At 46.8% G+C, this 13,565-nt stretch overlaps 1 protein-coding gene and 1 pseudogene across 5 annotated transcripts in view; one reads left to right on the forward strand and one right to left on the reverse strand.

The window, feature by feature from the left end:
• SGK2 (serum/glucocorticoid regulated kinase 2) overlaps positions 1–13,565 on the forward strand; it is a 459,518-nt gene that overhangs the window by 333,494 nt on the left and 112,459 nt on the right. The window lies entirely within an intron of this gene.
• On the reverse strand, positions 2,342–5,689 carry LOC147705796 (cilia- and flagella-associated protein 410 pseudogene; annotated as a pseudogene). Its single transcript, XR_015297324.1, has one exon. The product of XR_015297324.1 is annotated as a cilia- and flagella-associated protein 410 pseudogene (transcript).

Consider the following 13,565-nt stretch of genomic DNA (forward strand, 5'->3'; position numbering starts at 1 on the left):
AGAATCGAAAATTGTTATTGCCAAGTTAACTACCTCAGTAATCACAGTTGTAAACAAGCGCCGCACACAGCCCCGAGCTCGGGGAGCAGCCAGGCTGGGAGGGTGGACCGCCGCTGCCCTGATATTGTTTTTCTTCTTTACACCGTGAGTGACGTCTGCACGTGTGTGTGCGTGGGCGGGTGGCGAACCAAAGTTCAGCTCAATATAAGGCCAAGAATGGAGGCTTTCATTCATTCCATGAGACTGCCGTGCAAAGCGCCTCGCTCGGGGAGTCTTGCATCGCAGCGCACCATGCGTGCTCAGCCGAGGGCGCCAGACACTACTCCAAGGCCTGCCTGGCCCTCCTCGTCCTCCTGATTGCGGTGGAGCTGCGGCCCCTGGGGGAGCAGGAGAAGCGGATAAAGCTGGAGGTGGTGAAGAGAGACATCCTGGAGCGGCTGGGGCTGCACAGACCTCCGCCCACCCCCCAGAGGCTGGACAAGGAGGCGCTAAAGAGGATGTACACCATTTACCAGGAGAAACTGCTGGAGCTCAAAGGCAATGCCAGCCGAGTAGAGAACATGCTGACCGCCACAGAGACGAGAGTCCATCTCCTAACTCCCAAATGTAAGTCTGCCCACCTCTTTAACTTTTGTTGAATTCATGAGGATGATACATGTATATAGCGCAATACTACAAACTGCATTGCCTCTTGGCGCTCACAGACTTTAAAGAATAACCAACTCCACAGCGTGGCTTATTATTGGGTGTCAGTCCGTCTGTTTCTATTCTAACCACTTCCGATTTTGTCCTGTGATGGAGATAAAACTCTTTGCTGACGCTCACATTGAATAAGAGAGGAAGCCGTGATTCAAATCCGCTTTCTATTAATACTTGTTTCATTTCACTCCCATGCTTTTATTGTTATCTCCGAGAAGCTTGAACACACCGAATACCTTTAACAATAGGATAATAGTGGGAAATCTCAGCGGGGCGCACACTCCACGAAGAGATCTGTGCAAATCTGCAAGTTACAGTTCTGCATACTACCTGAGCGGACTCAGCCTTTCATCATGCGGAGCTTCACACAATGTAGTTGGCAAATAAGGGTGTTGTTGTCTTGTTACAACTGTGATTACTGATGTTGTAAACTTGGCAAGAACAATTTTCGATTCAAACTTTTGAAATGTTGAAATACCAGCCCCTTTCACCCTCTCAGATATTGTCTGTCTGTGTCTCTCTCTCTCTCCTGACTGGCATTCAGACTCGGAGTGTTTTGTTTTGAAAGCGTTTAAACATTTCAAATACTCCACCTTAGTGTTTTGGTTTAACTAGATAACAGTACAATAAAAGCCAAAATAATTTGATAATGGTGCATTTCTTAAACATTTGAAAAACGCTATACATTCTGTCAAAAAAAAACTTGTAAGTCTTGGCGATTTGTTTGCTTCAATCAAAGGAAAGACTGTCCTATAACAAGCATTTGCAATGCAATAGGTCTCGCATTAGGAAAGTTTGAGCTATTGGTATTGTAAATGACAAATTTTTTCTTTGTGTTGGTTTTGAAAATAGCGAAATTAATAGCTTTTTCATTTACAATGCCAATAGTTTTAACTTTTGCAAATGTGACACCTTTAGCATTTGTAATGCAACATGTGTTGTATTTAAGTGATAGAGGCCTGAGTTTCAGGAGCAAAATCAAATTGGAATTATATTTTCTAAGAAAAAAAGTCTTGTTAGTTTGCTTGTCGAAGACGGCTCTTCTCTGTTACTAAGAAAACGCTTCTTATTATGCAATTGACTTTCCCATGGTTCAAGTGGGGGTGCCAATGTTGAAACTGAAAGTTGATCCAGGTGGCACTGCATTTGGACTAAATTATTAAACATATTTTCCTTGTTAGTAACAGGATTCGCACTCCAGCCTTGCGGTCTGAAACAGTTTTGTTTTTATTGTTATTAAATGAGACAACATACACGTGCTTGTCCCCTGGGTCCTTGTTAATAATCCCAAAGTTAGCTGGTGTGATCACTGGTGCCGCTGTGGCTGGGCACGTGGCAGCCACTGTCTTTTTGTTCCACTTCGGTGTCACTCATAGTCGTTGAAATGTCACTTTATAATTACACTGCAATTATGAAAGTGTCACACACAGCAATCTGAAATATTGGCAGCTATAAGGGAGTTATTGCTGGCAGGGTAGTACTGACATTACGGGGTCACCACTTCCCATGAACTCAAATGTTTAGGAAGTTCTGCCCGTGTTTCCTAGTCGAGCAAGAAGAGATAATGTTGCCAAAGGAGGGTGGGTTAATCACAGAGCGCTGGTCAGATGTAATAAATAATGCTTTACCACCACTTGTCGAAAACATCAGGTTGAACTTAAAAAAGACATTTTACTAGGGGAACACAATTTATATGTCAATTTAATTTAGTGTATGCTTACCATATTTAAAAGCGAAACATTTGTTCTTTAATCTCAGTAATAAACAGCAGTCTGATAAGGGCCTGTGTGGTCTCTTGTCCTCATTCGAGACCCTCTGAGCAATAGGCCTCCAGGACCCATTTCTCCTTTTGGTTAATCAGACAAGAAGGGTTAAGTATAGGTCACCATGTGCTATTTACATTACAACACTTGCTCTCTAAGACTAACACTCCATTAAAGAAAGCATGTTGCATAAGCAGGATGTGGTGCCTCGGTAGATTAATGCATTTTCATCATGAATCTATGTTCGGCCTCAAGGTCATGTTTGAATTCCTGAGGGGTTGTCCTGCCCTTTTACCTTAAATGTGTATTGCCTACAATATGTTGCTATGTTTCTATCCATTGCTGGATACGATTATATGAATTTGTCAGTCCCCCTCCCCCCCCACTTAAATCCCTGCTCCATTCCTTGTATTTCACTTTGTTTCAAGGCCTCATGGTAGCTACACTCATAAACGTTTCAGTTTTGTAATCTTTCTTTTTGCCTGTCGCTTCTTATACTGTGGAGGCATTAGACACGTCTCCGATAATTTGTAGCCTAAACTGAATTTGAGCATTCAGTAACCCCGCCTGAAAATGAGCTCAGCTGTCTCGATCTGCTGCAGACAAGGAGGCGTTTATTTTCAGAAGATAGCCAAAGAGCGGGGGATACACGAACTCTACGGAATATCCAAATATTATGCAACGCTTGCCCTATTGTAGCAATTAGAGGTTGAAGGGTATGCCAATTCGTGTAATGTCTAGTTGTCAAAGAATGCAAGAGCTTATTCAGTGCACTTTCCGACAGGTGCGAGGCGCAGCCTAGAATATTACACAGGTGTGCTCAGTGGCCCCGGAGTCCTAATAATTACCTGTACTGCTTAACAGTCAGGACGTGCGGCGTGCCAGACGGGAAGCCTGGTAGTCGGTCTCCCAGATATGTTTCCAGAGCGCGTTGGTTGAACCTGTGTTGCTCCCGCACAGCTCCGCACTCCGTGTCTGCCATCATGACCAGCTACCTATCAGAACAGTAGAGCGACGTCCAATGCTTCTTTAAAGGTCCGTGGAACTAAAAAGCACGCATGCGCATTTCACCCTCCAGTCCCAGAGCCGTAACCTAAGCAACAAGTAAGGACGCTACAGGAGCAGCATAAGACATTAAGCCAATGCTACCGCCACGAATTGACGGAAATACAGGAAAGACAAGATCTGGCGCAGCATCATGTAAAGAGAGACGTCATCTTAAAATGGTGGCAGATCAATGCTATTACACAGAAAACGTGTTCAATTAAAGACCGCTTATTCTAACGAAAATACAAAATAATGCTGCGGACTAAACAAAAGAGCTGCACGACGAGTTCATTAATTTTTATATATTTCATTAAGTATTTACAACATTGTATAATGCACAAATTATGTCTGGAAGCAAGGGTCTATAAGTGTTTTACAACATTAACTGGTAATTCGAAGCCTTCCGGTGAATTCTACATCAAACGATCACCTTATTGTTTTGCTAAAAACACCCGTTATGTTTAACCCAAACCACAAGCGATCTTCCTCATGGAATAAAGCACGATTGGAGTTTTATCAACATATTTATCCTCACGGGTGGAATGTCTATAGCTATTTTCTTTTTGTTTGCATTGAGATACTTAGGATATATGGGACTCGGTGAACCAAAGTGCACCAAAACGGGCTACATGCGTAATTTGACAGCTTGTATTGGACAACTTCAGATGTATATTCGCCAGAGACTGATCTGCTCGAAATTGCAGGATCTCTGCTTTTTTTGGTGTTCTGCAGTCTGTAAAACATATTCCGTAGTGTTTTTCGAAACACCATTTAATGCATCTGTCCATCCAGTTACATTCTTCACCTGGTTAGTGGTGTGCGCTGCAGGACACCGATTTCAGCCCACATCCAGCCCATGCCAAAGTGTAAGGCGCAATGATCCTCTTGCCATTCCCCCTCCTGCCCTTCAGCCACGGTTTCCTGCCAGTGCACGGAGTACATAACATTCCAACCAGCTCCGCCTTACTCGTCCTGTCAGGCACTGGCTTCCTCCTGCGTTTCGCCCTGAAGTTCGTTCTACTGCAGCACCTGCAGCATGTCCCCTGCAGTCTGGTGCACGGCCTGCAGCCCGTCTCTGTCGAGCTCTTGCAGCAGGATGGCACTAACCACGTTATCCCCCTCTCTCTTCCAGGTGCCACTCCCGGTCTGCTTTGGGGATGCAAAAGAAGAGAACTTGTTCCAGGGAAGGGGCTTCATGCCCAGCTGCTCCCCGATCTTGTTGGTCTCCTCCATGCTGAAGTTGAGCAGGTCACTCTCCGTGTCTGTGGCAACCGCGGGCGTCGGATGGCAACCATTGCCCACGCTGGCAGAAGGCGGCAGCAGGAGGTCCCCTTCCTCCTTGGCCTGGGCCAGCTCATCCTCGCCCACGGCCTGGTTGTCCAGCTTCTGCAGACCGGGCAGGGTCCTCAGGACCGTCATCCGGTATCGGTGGGGGTCCGGGCCGCAGCAGGGGTTCTCCGCCAGCCAAAGCACCCGCAGGCTGGGCAGCCCCTGCAGGTGACAGATCTCACGCAGGCTCTGGATGTTGTTCTTTCGCAGATAGAGCTCGGCCAGGTTCTGGTACTGGCTGAGGGGCTGCAGGCTGGCGATCTGGTTGACGCTGAGGGTGATCACCTCGATGTTGGGCATCTCTCGGCAAACTGAGATATCGCTTAACCGGCTGCCCCAGTAGTTCAGTTTCCTCACGCTCTCCAGCTCGCATGCTTTGGCCCGTGACAGCACTAGCTTACGGGTTAGCTTCATCTTCGTGCTTGTTCACTAATATCTAGACGTTATCGAGCAGCGCAGCGCTTACAACCTCTTTAAATGGCCGCCATGTTCATGGAACGCAAAAAGCAGGTTGCCATGCTAGCCCGTATTCCATTTCCGGGGCAAAGTCACGGAAATGAAAACACAATGACATCTCAAAAATGAAAGAAGGACTAAAAAAAGAAAAGTTTGATTTTTTTATGTCTACAGCAGTTCCAAGTATAACCGTTTCCCAAGTTAACGCCTCAAGAATTATATTAAGATCTAGGCGAGTGTTCAATATAGTTACAACGAGCATAAACGCACGTAGTTGGAGTCAAGGGAAAGCAGTTTCTACACAGATTGGTGGAGGCAGTGTTCAAAACAAGGAGGGTCCATCCACTGCAATGCCTCCTTCCTGACCTTCCAGTAAGGAGAACGAGGCAACGCACGCACACAAAATAAAAAAAGGGGCGGGAACAGCTACCGAATCCCTCCCCTCCAGGACTCCGTGACCTCCCTCATGGTTGCCAAGGCAATATTTCTGAAAATATTGTCGTGCTACCGTAAGGCAGGTCATGGAGTCCTCGAGAGGAGGGATCCAGAGCAGACAAATCTGCTAAACAGGAGCTTTTTCCAATGGCAGGCCTCCATTTCGAGAGGCCTGCCAATGGAAAAAGGGGGCGTGGTTTCACGCAGTACTGAAATTCTCCTGTTCACAATAAGTCTTTGCCTCCAGCAGGGCCATGCCCTGCATTGGAGGCTTCGACCTAAAAATGACTTGCTGTTGTCTATTCCGAATGTGGAACCTTTTAATAGGGACAAAATACATATTTGTATGTTGCAAATAAAAAAAGTAAAATGGGTTACACCGATGGCTTCACAAACCCTCAGCCCTGCTAATAGTAAATCATGATCAGAGACAGCCGCCCTGGGGGTACTCGTGGCCAACTTGGCTGTTCAGGTCAGTCACATTGGTCTGTGTGCTCACTTGATGAAGTTGTCTCCTGTAGTTGCACCACCCATCCCCTTTCTCAGTGTGTTACCAACTACAGAGAGACTCAGTACCTGTTGATGTATCATGTTAATTGGTCCTTTGTGCCTTTTTGTTATTCACGATTCGCCTTTTGCATTTCTGCGTCTAGCACTCTTGTTACCTTTCTTCTATTCGCTGGGAAAAGACACAGTGCACAGAGCAAAAGGACTCGTAAAAGGACGTTTTCTTCCTACTTGCTTTTGTACTTGGTGTGATTTTTATAAACATGGATAATTCAAAATCCCTTTGGAAGAAAATAGGTTGAGGCTTTAAGTAGTACTGCGCTATACCAACAGACGAGAAACAATTTGTGTCGGGCAAATAAAATATTAGAATCTCCTGCTGGTTCAGATCTTTTAATCTACCAAGGTCCGCACAATTAACCCCTGTTCCAAAACTACTAGCAGACAATTATGCTCATGGCAGAGCAGCTAGTGGTAAAGGCAAAGTGTGAATTGAATAACTGCGCATTGTTGCTACATTATACATATGACATCGGAGTTGTTATAACTTTTGATGTTGGTTATTTTGTTGATCTTATTTCAATAACTCAAGGCTTCTACATACACCCCGAACATTACTGAACCTTGGTTATTTTCACACAAATGTCTACCCTCCCTCCATGTTGCCTCCCGCCCGCACACCCTCCCTCTGTGTTGCCTCCTGCTTAAACCGTGTTGCCTCCCTCCGTGTTGCCTCCCGCCCACCCTCCCTCCATGTTGCCTCCCGCCTAAACAGTGTTGCCTCACACCCGCCCCCACACCCACCCACCCTCCGTGCTGCTTCTCGCCCACCCAGCCACCCTCCGTGCTGCCTCTCGCCCACCCAGCCACCCTCTGTTCTGCCTCTCACCCAGCCACCCTCCGTGTTGCCTCTTGCCCAATGTGTTGCCTCTCGCTCAATGTGTTGCCTATTGCCCACCCATCCAGTGTTGCCTACCACCTACCCACCCTCTCTGTTACCTACCACCCACCCTCCGTGTTGCCTAGCAAACCCCCAACCACAGTCAGTGTTGCCTGCCACCCGCCCACCCATTCTCCGTGTTACCTCCCACCCTTTGTGTTGCCGATCGCCCACCCACCCTTCGTGGGGCTCACCGCTGGCACACCCATCCTACATGTTGCTGACCCTCCATGTTGCCTAACCCCCGCGTTGCCTAACCCCCGTGTTTCCTAACTCCCCGCGTTGCCATACCCACCCTCTGTGTAGCATTACACCCACCCACCCTCTGTGTTGCAGCCCACCCTCCGTGTTGTCATCCCGGCCACCCACCCTCTGTGTTTCATCCCATCCACTCACCCACTGTGTTGCAATCCGTGTTGCATCCCGCCCACCAACCTTCTGTGTTGCCTCCCTGTTGTCTAACCACCCACCCTCCATCACTGATGCCTATCTCTCACTGTTGGCTCCCACCCACCATCCCTCCCTGTTGCCTCCCATCCACCCTCGCTCCTTCCCTGTTGCCGAAACGTGTTTCGTTCCAAACGCCCTTCCTACATCTGTGTTGCAGTCGACTGCCCTCCCTCTGTATTGCATCCTGTCTACACTCCCTCTGTGCTGCCTCCGCCCTCCTTCCGATTTGCCTACCGACCGCCCTCCCTCACTCTGTGGTGCCTACCATCCACCCTCTGTGTTGCCTCCCACATGCCCTCCCTGCTTCTGTGTTGCATCCTGATATATATCGCCCTCACTTTCTCTCTATCTATCGCATCACTCAGGGGCACCACAACATCACTCAGGAGCACCTCAACATCAATATGCTCTACCACAGCATCACTGAACGCCACAGCATCACTCGTCGCCACTACAACATCACTCCGTGCCACCACAGCATCAATCTGTGCAACCATTCAACAACAACTGGTTCAAATATGTTCTCTCAATGTTTCAAGCTTTATTACAAATGTCACAAAAAGATGTTAATATTTCACTTCTGGGGGAGGAGCTACAACACCAACCAAGATGGCCGCATAGTCTCCAGGCTCCGCTGACCTCCGTCCTTTGCTCTATCATCCTGTTGCTTATCGTGATTACCTGCACCGGATCTGTGTGTGTGGTCCGACCCGCACTACAGTGGTGCAATCCCGGAGTTTCTCCGCCGTTGTGGAGCGGAGCTACGTCGATGGTCGCATTGAGGCCTAACCCAGCAGAGAAGCCGGGGTCTCGAGTGCTGGCTCTGCCGGGTCCGAGTTGAATAACAACGGACTGCTGAAGGTAGTTGGGTCCGGTCTCTGGAACACTCAGACTTTTTTGATTGTTTTGTTACCATCAGCTGCCTGGTGCCCTACAGAAGGTGAGGTGACGAGTGACGCACGGTGCTGTGTCGCGGGGGTCCCTGACCGGGGGTCCGGTATTCACATCACCGTTCCCCCGGGTTGGTACCTCGCTGCGTACTACTGCTCGCTAACCGTCAGTCCCTCATGGCTTACTCCTGCTCCACCTAATTTTGCCCCGGAGAAGGCGCCTCTCCGTGGGGTCCACCATGTTGGAGGACGAAACGAATCTAGCGGAACAGGCTCAAAATGGCCCGTCACTGAGTACGGTGCTGGAGGCACTCATGGCACTTAAGGGAACTATTGAAGTCCAGACTTGCAGTTTGTTGTCTGTGACGGATGGACTCTCAGGCATGAGACCGGATCCTGACTCGACGCCCGCGACCCGGCAGCCAGCCCGCTTTTCAATAGATGTCTCGGAGGTGTATTTTGACCCGGCGCTGGAAGCAGTGTTTGCCCCTATTGAAATGGCTCTACCTGACTGTACTGTGCCTGGTCACCCCACGGAACCGTTGGAACCCCTGATTGTGTATCCCCCGGAACATTTACATGTCATCCCCATTTTGGAACCTTCTACTTTCTGTCCTTTGTTGTTTCGGACCGTGTCGACTCCCCTCCCCTGTCGGTCTTTCAAGATGGCGGATGGGGTAAAGCTTGGCTTCGGAGGCAGGGAGGGTCAACATTGGTACCAGCCATCTACATCGGGACCTGCCGTTCTTTTCTCATCTGTGTACTCCTGTTCGGTAGACTTTGGCAGTACTTTGTGGGAAGTGCTTTCCTTAATTGATGACTTAAGCGCATTTGATCGACGGGGCCAGGGTTGAGATTCTTCTCCGAGTCTCTCATTATGGCACTATGTTTAACTGGATTGTTTCTTATTGACCTAACGGCGTCCTGGGCGGGGCTGGCTACGACTGGGGAAAGAGACCGGGAGCCCGTAGAACTATGCCCTCCTCCGATTTCCCTCATTTTGTGGGGTTCTTCGCCTTTTCCTTTCTTTCCCTTTCTACTATATTTCGGGTTCTGGTTACTGGGCGACAGGCACGCTGCGAGGGGGGTGGCCGTAGTCCTCAGCAGGGGTGCAGGGTGGGGGGGTGTGGGGGTGGGTGTTTCGTTTTTATTTTTGTTCTATGGCCTCTTTTCTTCCTTCTCTTTCCTCGCCCTTTCTTTCCTTTTCCGGGTTAGTGTAGTGGGTTTGGCTTTCCTTACATCCTTGTTTCTACATCTGTACCTTGACTTTTCTGAGGTTTTGGTGCAGTGGGGCGGACAATAATGATGGCGTAGACTAATAATAATGTGCTACTTATCCTGATGTCGTATGTCTTAACGCCGCTGACCTACATGATAGCGAACTTATTTTGGACACGTTGTTCTTTGCTCGCCCCCTTTTGTGATCCGAGACACTGTACGACACCTGATCCTTTCAACTTTTTATATGTAAAATGAAAACCTCTTATCCTGTTTCCGAATTGAACTGCCTTTGCAACCGATGTGATTTGTGGATGGAGTTCCTATGCTCCCCAGGGAGGCTGGGTCTGAAGTTGGAGTGTAATAACGTACTGAAATGCTTAGCGGCCAGCCCTGGGGGGTTGTAGGCCTGTGTCTGTATTTGATTGCAAATGTTAAATAAAGGTTATTTCACTTCTGTTCTTTGATTTTTGTCACAATAAAATGCAATGAACATAATCTTCACAAGTTATTTACAAAAGTTTAAGCTATTGCCATTATAAATTACAATAACTTTTATTTAAGTATTAATTATTACAGCCATTGTTATTTGTAATATCAATACATCTAAGTCATGTAAATACAACACATATTGCATTACAAATGGTATAGGTGTCACATTTGCGAAAGTTAAAACTATTGGCATTGTGGCAGTCTCTTTTACTGCCAGCCTTGCTCATCATAAGCAAGGACCATACGTTCAAAGTGCGTGTTTATGCACCGATTGCAGGTTTTAAAAACAAATGAATAAAAGGCATTGTCATTTACAATGCCAATAGCTCAAACTTTAATAATGCGAGACCTATTGCTTTGTAAATGCTTGTTACAAATTGGTTTGAGCCATTTGCTTCTTGCAGACCTGTATGGTGGGCATGCAAAGAGGAAGTGGGCAATAGACTCAATGGGGGCTATGCAGCCAGGACAAGAAGCAGCTATTGGATTGCGCCGCTTCCAGCCTGCTGTTAATTCGTTAAGCGGGAGGATTCCAATTCTCAATTTCATGTAGAGCGTCCTGTCTCTTGGAATTTGGATGAAATCGAGAAAAGGTTCAAGTTTCCGGACAGGTTTGTGTTACAAGAACCGCTCAGTGAGAATACCCCGATTGGAGCTGTTCGCCTCCTCAGCCTGTACCCATTCCCAATATACTTTCTGAGTAGGAGCGGTGTAGTATCCTGAGCTGGATCAGCCAGAATCTTGCACGGATTGCGATTTCCCTGGGGCTCTGGAGTGCCTCTACCCACTGTTCGTCATGTGTTACCTAGGCTATCTATCCAGGCAGCACGTAGGGCCACCAGGGGGTTAGGTGTATAGTTTGCGAGTTTGTGATATATATTTGAAGTTGCCTTTTCCGGAATGGGATCTACGAGCAGCCTATCCTCCAAGGGAGAATGGTCCGGAATGAGCGTCCCCCAGTGTATATGTGTCTGCAAGGCATGTGTGAGTCTCAAATAGTGAAATCTCTGGGCCGGGGTCAGGCTGAATTATCGTTGTAGGTCTTCAAAGAGGAGGGGAGCACCACTCCTCCATACGTCTCCCAGAAGTTCAATGCCGATAGTCTGCCAACCTCCGAAGCCTCCTAGCATGGCCACCTCCCTTGGTCCGTCTCCGGCCCAAAGGGGCGTCCTGCTCATCAGTTTACCCTGCCACCCCAGCAACCTTATTGCCTCACTCCAACATGCCACCACCGCCGCTGTATGCGCAGGCCACTTAGGGTCTGCCTTTCGGGCGTACAGTAACGGTTCACAGCTGCCTCCCGGCATAGCGTCCCAGTCCACTCTGTACGCTGGTTCTCCCCTGTCTGCGTATAACCAGTCATTCACAACTAGTAACTGTGAGGCCCACTATTATAGCGTAATGTCTGGGGCAGCTAGGCCTCCATCATACACCCCTTTTTGCACCTCATGTAGTGGTATCCTAGGTGAACCAGTACCAAGGAGGTGTGGGGAATTCCCACACTGAATCCTGTAGGTGCTCCTGTGGAGGTAACTACTTCGAGTTTCTTCAAAATATAGTCAAATTCAAGAATCCAATTTAGTTCATCATGATTTTAATCCAAATAGTCATATATTATAATCATATTGACTAGATAATAATGTTCAATTCATTATCCATCACAAACGTTTTAGAGTGCCAAAGTCCCTATGCATTTCGGGACGGATGCCCCTTCATCAGGGGTATAGGGTTTATCTGTAAAAGGAACAGACACTGTTTTAGGAAGGGGACTTTACCCTCAACATCAGCAAGAATGTGACTAGGAAAATAAAATTTGCAGATGATAGGTGACACCAAACGATAACAGTGTACAAATGAAAATGTATGCTATGGGATCGTGAGCACAAAAAGATATACACCAAGGTAAAGACGGGAGACCAAACTTGAAAAGAAAAAAAGTATGCAAAACGAAGATAAACAGAATCAAGAATGTCAAATACGGGTAGAAATCCCCAGTGAAAACACCCGGCTGGTGCGCATGGCTTAAACGACAAAATGTGATCGGAATCCTACATTAGAGTGCATAGTTCTTACCCGAAACGTTCAAATTGCAGCGTTCAGTGACGGTAACTGACGAGGAAGCGTGGAGTCCGGGAGTGCGGAAAAGGGGTGTGCGTGGTTAAGAGCAGGTACTACGACATAAAAAACGGACCGGGTGGAACAAGTAATATAAAAGAAGGACTGTCAACGAAGTGTCTCAAAAGTAAAATTGGAACAAAATAAAATGTGTAAAAACGGCCCAAGGGTTCCATAAAACGTAACCGAAGTGAATTGTCTGTGAAAACAAGGTTACCGAGACATACAAAGATGATCAACAATGATGTATAAACACGAAAGATCAATGTGACACAGCCAGTGTCGGCCATATTGGATAAGGAAAGTTTTAGAACAGAAATGTAAACACAATACATAAAAAATGATAACTCAAGGTTCATAAAAAACAATGGTCAACACAATGATTTTGAAAAAGGATACAAGAGAAAGAGTAGTACAATGGCAATAAAGTAAGAGGGGATGAATGGTTCAGAAAAGTGAATACAAAAATAGAGGAGTGTGAAGGAACAGAGAAACCATTTAAATGGGAAGAGAAAAGTGGGTAAAGCAGTAGGATGGAATACATTAGGACAAGTGTTATAAGGGAAAGAGATGATAGGGAGTGTAAAATGAAAAGGAACATAAAATTGTTAACCAGACAAAGCAAATATGGTAAACAGGAAGCAAGAAGCATGTTCAAAGGAAGCGACTATATTCAATCCGTTCATTGAGTCCTTTCGGTTGACCCGATTCCAACAATTTAATCCAGAAAAGTTCGCGTTGTAGTAATTTCTTTTGATTATCAACGTCCGATCTCATTGGGACAACCTCCAGTGCAAGGAACCTTAGTTGGCTGATGTTGTGTTGGGCTGAGATGAAATGAGCAGCTAAGAGGGATTTCAAATTCTTGTTCCTTATTGTACTTTTGTGCTCCGTTAGACAGACTTTGAGTTTCCTTTCAGTTTTCCCCACATAGGGTAAGCCACAGGGGCACTTCAGCAGGTACACTAAGTTCATAGAGTCACAAGTCGCATTAGTTCTGAGTTTAATTTGTTTACCAGATAAAGGATGGTTTGTGTAATTGCCTCTGATTATGTTGTTGCAGTGACTGCAATTGTGGCATGGTTTGGTACCAGAAAAAACAGAGTCTGGTGGTTTAGGTTTGAGTTCCAGCATGTTTTTCAGATTATTTGCTCTTTGATAGGCAAACAATGGAGTACAGTTGAAAATGCCTTGAAAATCTGGTTCAAATTGTATCATCTGCCA

The sequence above is a fragment of the Lissotriton vulgaris genome, chromosome 7 (genome assembly GCF_964263255.1).
Source record: "Lissotriton vulgaris chromosome 7, aLisVul1.2, whole genome shotgun sequence".
In the NCBI taxonomy this organism is placed as follows: Eukaryota; Metazoa; Chordata; class Amphibia; order Caudata; family Salamandridae; genus Lissotriton; species Lissotriton vulgaris.